We start from the raw sequence: 6,377 nt of genomic DNA, 5'->3' as shown, positions 1-6,377 counted from the left end.
CAAGCCACTGCACTCCAGCCTGAATGACAGATTGAGACCCAGGCATTTTCATATTGTTATGAGACAAAAAATAAAAGGCTCATAACAATATGAAAATGTCTGCATTTTAATCAAAAATCATTCATACCAAGAACCAAGAAGATATGAAACTGAATGAAAAAAAAGATGCCAACACCAAAATGACATGTTAGAGCAATTGACAAAGATTTTAAAGCAGCCATGATGAAAATGCTTCAATGAGCAATTATGAACATCCCTGAAACAAAGTAGCTTCAGTGTACTAGTTTCCTATTGCTGCCATAACAAATCACAACAAACTCACCAGCTTAAATGCAGATTTGTCAGCTGTAGGTTAGAAGTCTGACATGGGTCTTAACTGGGCTAAATGAATTTGTCCACAAGTCTGTTACTTTCTAGAGACCCTAAGGGACAGTCTATTTCCTCGCTCCTTCCAGCTTCTACCCACGTTCCTTGGCATGTGGCCCTCTTCCTCCATCTTCAAAGCCAGCAATATTACATCTCTGTGCCTTTCTGTCACATCTTCCTCTAATCAGAAGCAGGAAAGGTTCTCTGATTTTAAGGACCCATGTAATTAGATTGCACCCACCAGGTAATCCAAGCTAATCTCCCTGTTCAAATCCTCAAGCACATTTTTAAAGTTTCTTTTGCCATGTAGAGTAACATATTCACAGTTCCAGGAATTATGACATGGACATCTTTGGAGGGTCATTCTGCCTACTGCACTCAGCAAAGAAATACAGAGTCTCAGAATACAGAAGTTATGAAGAAGAACCAAATGGAAAATTTAGGGCACAATAACCAAAAAAAAATCTCAGTGAATGGACTCAACAGGAGAATGGAGGAGAGAGGAAAGAATCAGTAAACTAGAAGGCAGAACAATACATATTACCCAATCTGAGCAACAGAGAAAAAATAGATGGAACAAAATTGAACAGGACTTTAGGGAACTATAACAAAAAAAACTAACATTCACGTCATCAGAGTTGCCGAAGGAGAGGAGAAAAAAGGTGGGACTAACAAAGCCCTCAGAGAAATTACTAAAATTTCCCAAGAGACAACCCACAGATTCAAGAAGGTGAGCAAACTCTGAAAAGCATAAACCCAAAGAAATCCATGCCAAGACATCATAATTAATTTTCTGAAAACTAAAGACAAAAAAATCTTGAAAATAGCCAGCAGAAAATGAGCGACATTTTACCTGTAAGGGGAAATCAATTACAACACACTAGAAAATGGTGGCAGAAAGAAGTGGCGCAATATTTTTCAGGAACAAACTGTTCAAGTTTTGTTCAAAAACAAAACTGTCGGCCGGGCGCAGTGGCTCACGCCTGTAATCCCAGCACTTTGGGAGGCCGGGGCTGGTGGATCACTTGAGGTCAGGAGTTCGAGACCAGCCTGGCCAACATGGTGAAACCCCATCTCTACTAAAAATACAAAAATTAGCCGGGCATGGTGGCGGGCACCTGTAATCCCAGCTACTCAGGAGGCTGAGACAGGAGAATCACTTGAACCCAGAGGCAGAGGTTACAGTGAGCCAAGATTAGACTACTGCACTCCAGCCTGGGCAACAAGAGTGAGATTCTTTCTCAAAAAAAAAGGCCAGGTGTGGTGGCTCCCGCCTGTAATCCCAGCACTTTGGGAGGCTGAGGTGGGCGGATCACGAGGTCAGGAGATCAAGACCATCCTGGCTAACACGGTGAAACCCCATCTCTACTAAAAATACAAAAAATAAGCCAGGAGTGGCAGCAGGTACCTGTCGTCCCAGCTACTAGGGAGGCTGAGGCAGGAGAACGGCGTAAACCCGGGAGGCGGAGGTTGCAGTGAGCCGAGATCATGCCACTGCACTCCAGCCTGGGCAACAGAGCAAGACTCCATCTAAAAATAAAAATTAAAAAAAAGAAGTTATCTAGGCTGGGTGGAGGGGCTCACACCTCTAATCTCAGCATTTTGGGAGGCTGAGTTAGAAGGATCATTTGAGCTCAGGAGTTCGAGATCAGCCTGGGTGATATGGTGAAACACTGTTTCTACAAAAAAATACAAAAATTAGCCAGGAGTGGTGGCTCATGCCTATGGCCCCAGCTACTTGGGAGGCTGAGACAGAAGTATCACTTGAACCCAGGAAGTGGTGGTTGCAATAAGCTGAGATCCAGTCATTGCACTCCAACCTGGACACTAGACAGAGACACTGTCTCAAAAAAAAAAAAAGAGAGAGATTGGCCAAGAATTACGAGTTGTGGGTAGGGAGGGCTGAATAAATAGAATGCAGGGGATTTTTTTTTTTTAAATACAGGGTCTCACTCTGTCACCAGGCTGGAATGCAGTGGCACAATCTCAGCTTGCTGCAGCCTCAACCTCCCCAGATTTAGGTGACCCTCCCACCTCAGTCTCCTGAGTAGCTAGGACCACAGGCACACGCCACCATGCCTGGCTAATTTTTGTATTTTTGGTAGAGATGGGGTTTCGCCATGTTACCCAGGCTGGTCTCGAAATCCTCAGCTCAAGCGACCCGCCCGCCTCGGCCTCCCAAAGTGCTGCAATGATGGCAGCCAGCCAAGAATGTTAATCTGAAGTGTGCATGCATTTAGGGCCACAAAACGTATGAAGCAAAAGCTGATAGAACTGAAAGGAGAAATAGACAAACCAACAATTCTGTTGAAGTCAGATGGAAACTTCAACACTTCCCTCTTAACAATTACTAGAACAACTAGGCAGAAAATCAGCAATGACATAAAAGAACTAAACAATAACATCAACCAGTAACATACAGGTTTAGAAACACTCCACCCAACAACAGAACACAATCTATTTTCAAGTACCCACAGAACATATACCAAGATAGATCACATCCTGGGCCATAAAACAAACCTTAAGTTTAAAAGAACTGAAATTATGTAAAATGTAATCTGTGGCCACAATGAAATCAAACTAGAAATCAATAATGGAAACACAACAGGAAAATCTCCAAACTAAACAAAATACTTTTAGATAATCCAGGGGTCAAAGAGGAGGTAAAAAAAAAAATTGAGGAAAAAAAAGAGAATACAATAAACAGAATGAAAAAATAGATATATTTTCCCCCAAGCTATATGCTTCTTCCTTAATACTCTTCCTCTATTTCATTTCAGCTTTTTTCACTCTAAAGTCTAAACTAACTAGGTCAGAGTCTTCAAAGTATTGCATTTGTTTAACTTACTGACTGGCATAATAATGCTATCTCAGCATAAACTATGGTAAAGGTTCCACCAGTCCAGGCCATTTTTGACAACTTCTTGGAGGGAAATGGGCAAACCACAAATCAAAAGAACATCTGCATCTGAAAATCCATCCTGTATAATAATAGAATGCAAGAGATCTGTAACTAAAGCTAGTTATAAGTTGATGGACTCACTATGAACAATTTGGCTACATCTGGTAGAATTACAGAAAGCATGTAGAGTTCACATGTGTTAGAAATCCTAGCAGATCAAAGACTCTTAGCTTGAACTCTTTCTTAGTAGAGCTAAAAATGTATGTCACTCAGCCAGGCACAGTGGCTCATGCCTGTAACCCCAGCACTTTGGGAGGCCAAGGCAGGCGGATCACAAGGTCAGGAGCTCGAGACCAGCCTGGCCAACATGGTGAAACCCCGTCTCTACTAAAAACACAAAAATTAGCTGCGCATGGTGGCATGCATCTGTAATCCCAGCTACTCAGGAGGCTGAGGCAGGAGAATTGCTTGAACCCGGGAGGCGGAGGTTGCAGTAAGCCGAGATCACGCCACTGCACTCCAGCCTGGGTGACAGAGCAAGACCTTGTCTTGAAAAAAAAAAAAAATGTGAAGACCATGGGAAAGGCGCAGTAACTGGGCTGGAGTGCAGTGTTCCTCAGGGCACAGTCCCTTAGTAGGACTCCCTTGGCTAGTGGAGGGAATTCCCCGACCCCTTGTGCTTCCTGGGTGAGGCGATGCCCCACCCTGCTTCGGCTTGCCGTCTGTGGGCTGCACCCACTGTCCAACCAGTCCCAATGAGATGAATCAGGTACCTCAGGTGGAAATGCAGAAATCACCCACCTTCCGCATCAATCTCGCTGGGAGCTGCAGACCAGAGCTGTTCCTATTTGGCCATCTTGCTAGCAACCCCCTTAAGAAACTCACTCAAAACCACACAACTACATGGAAACTGAACAACCTGCTCCTGAATGACTACTGGGTAAATAACGAAATTAAGGCAGAAATAAATGAGTTCTTTGAAACCAATGAGAACAAAGACCCAATGTACCAGAATCTCTGGGACACAGCTAAAGCAGTGTTTAGAGGGAAATTTATAGCATTAAATGCCCACAAGAGAAAGCAGGAAAGATCTGAAATCGACACCCTAACATCACAATTAAAAGAACTAGAGAGCTCTCGGCTTTCGGCTCAGAGGAGGCCAAGGTGCAACTTTCTTCGGTTGTTCCGACACCAGCCGCCTCCACCATGCCACCAAACTTCGATCCCAACGAGATCAAAGTCGTATACCTGAGGTGCGCCAGAGGTGAAGTTGGTGCCATTTCTGCCCTGGCCCCCAAGATCGCCCCCTGGGTCTGTCTCCAGAAAACGCTGGTGATGACATTGCCAAGGCAATGGGTGACTGGAAGGGCCTGAGGATTACAGTGAAACTGACCATTCAGAACAGAAAGGCCCAGATTGAAGTGGTGCCTTCTGCCTCTGCTCTGATCATCAAAGCTCTCAAGGAACCACCAAGAGACAGAAAGAAACAGAAAAACATTAAACACAGTGGGAATATCACTTTTGATGAGATCCTCAACATTGCTTGACAGATGCGGCACGGATCCTCAGCCAGAGAACTCTCTGGAACCATTAAAGAGATCCTGGGGACTGTCCAGTCTGTGGGCTGTAAGGTTGATGGCCACCATCCTCATGACATCATAAATGACATCAACAGTGGTACTGTGGAATGCCCAGCCAGTTAAGCACAAAGGAAAATATTTCAATAAAGGATCATTTGACAACTGGTGGAAAAAAAAAAAAGAACTAGAGAAGCAAGAGCAAACAAATTCAAAAGCTAGCAGAAGACAAGAAATAACTAAGATCAGAGCAGAACTGAAAGAGATAGAGACATGAAAAACCCTTCAAAAAATCAATGAATCCAGGAGCTGGTTTTTTGAAAAGATCAACAAAATTGATAGACCGCTAGCCAGACTAATAAAGAAGAAAAGAGAGAAGAATCAAATAGATGCAACAAAAAATGATAAAGGGGATATCACCACCGATCCCACAGAAAATAAAAACTACCATCAGAGAATACTATAAACACCTCTATGCAAATAAACTAGAAAATCTAGAAGAAATGGATAAATTCCTGGACACATACACCCTCCCAAGTCATACCAAGAAGAAGTTGAATCCCTGAAAAGAACAACAACAAGTTCTGAAATTGAGACGGTAATTAATAGCTTACCAACCAAAAAAAGTCCAGGACCTGATGGATTCACAGCCAAATTCTACCAGAGGTACAAAGAGGAGCTGGTACCATTCCTTCTGAAACTATTCCCATCAATAGAAAAAGAGGGAATCCTCCCTAACTCATTTTATGAGGCCAGCATCATCCTGATACCAAAGCCTGGCAGAGACACAACAAAAAAAGAGAATTTTGGGCCAATATCCCTGATGAACATTGATGTGAAAATCCTCAATAAAATACTGGCAAGCTGAATCCAGCAGCACATCAAAAAGCTTATCCACCATGATCAAGGTGGCTTCATCCCTGGGATGCAAGGCTGGTTCAACATATGCACATCAATAAACATAATCCATCACATTAACAGAACCAATGACAAAAACCACATGATTATCTCAATAGATGCAGAAAAGGCCTTTGACAAAATTCAACACCCCTTCATGCTAAAAACTCTCAATAAACTAGGTAATGATGGAACGTATCTCAAAATAATAAGAGCTATTTATGACAAACTCACAGCCAATATCATACTGAATGGGCAAAAACTGGAAGCATTCCCTTTGAAAACCAGCACAAGACAAGGATGCCTCCTCTTTCACCACTCCTATTTAACATAGTATTGGAAGTTCTGGCCAGAGCAATCAGGCAAGAGAAAGTAATAAAGCGCTTTCAAACAGGAAGAGAGGAAGTCAAATTGTCTCTGTTTGCAGATGACATGATTGTATAGTTAGAAAACCCCACTGTCTCAGCCTGAAATCTCCTTAAGCTGATAAGCAACTTCAGCAAAGTCTCAGGATACAAAATCAATGTGCAAAAATCACAAGCATTCCTATACACCAATAATAAACAGCCAAATCATGAGTGAACTCCCATTCACAATTGCTACAAAGAGAATAAAATATCTAGGAATACAACTTA

General features: G+C 42.7%; 1 pseudogene; it reads left to right on the top strand.

The window, feature by feature from the left end:
• The first annotated feature begins 4,459 nt into the window (after positions 1-4,459).
• LOC116456143 (large ribosomal subunit protein uL11-like) lies at positions 4,460-4,971 on the top strand (annotated as a pseudogene).
• The last annotated feature ends 1,406 nt before the right edge of the window (positions 4,972-6,377 follow it).

Source organism: Hylobates moloch, unplaced genomic scaffold (genome assembly GCF_009828535.3).
Source record: "Hylobates moloch isolate HMO894 unplaced genomic scaffold, HMol_V3 SCAFFOLD_16, whole genome shotgun sequence".
Lineage (NCBI taxonomy): Eukaryota > Metazoa > Chordata > Mammalia > Primates > Hylobatidae > Hylobates > Hylobates moloch.
Note: the sequence above shows the minus strand (reverse complement) of the source record. Positions and strands in the feature narration are given on the sequence as shown.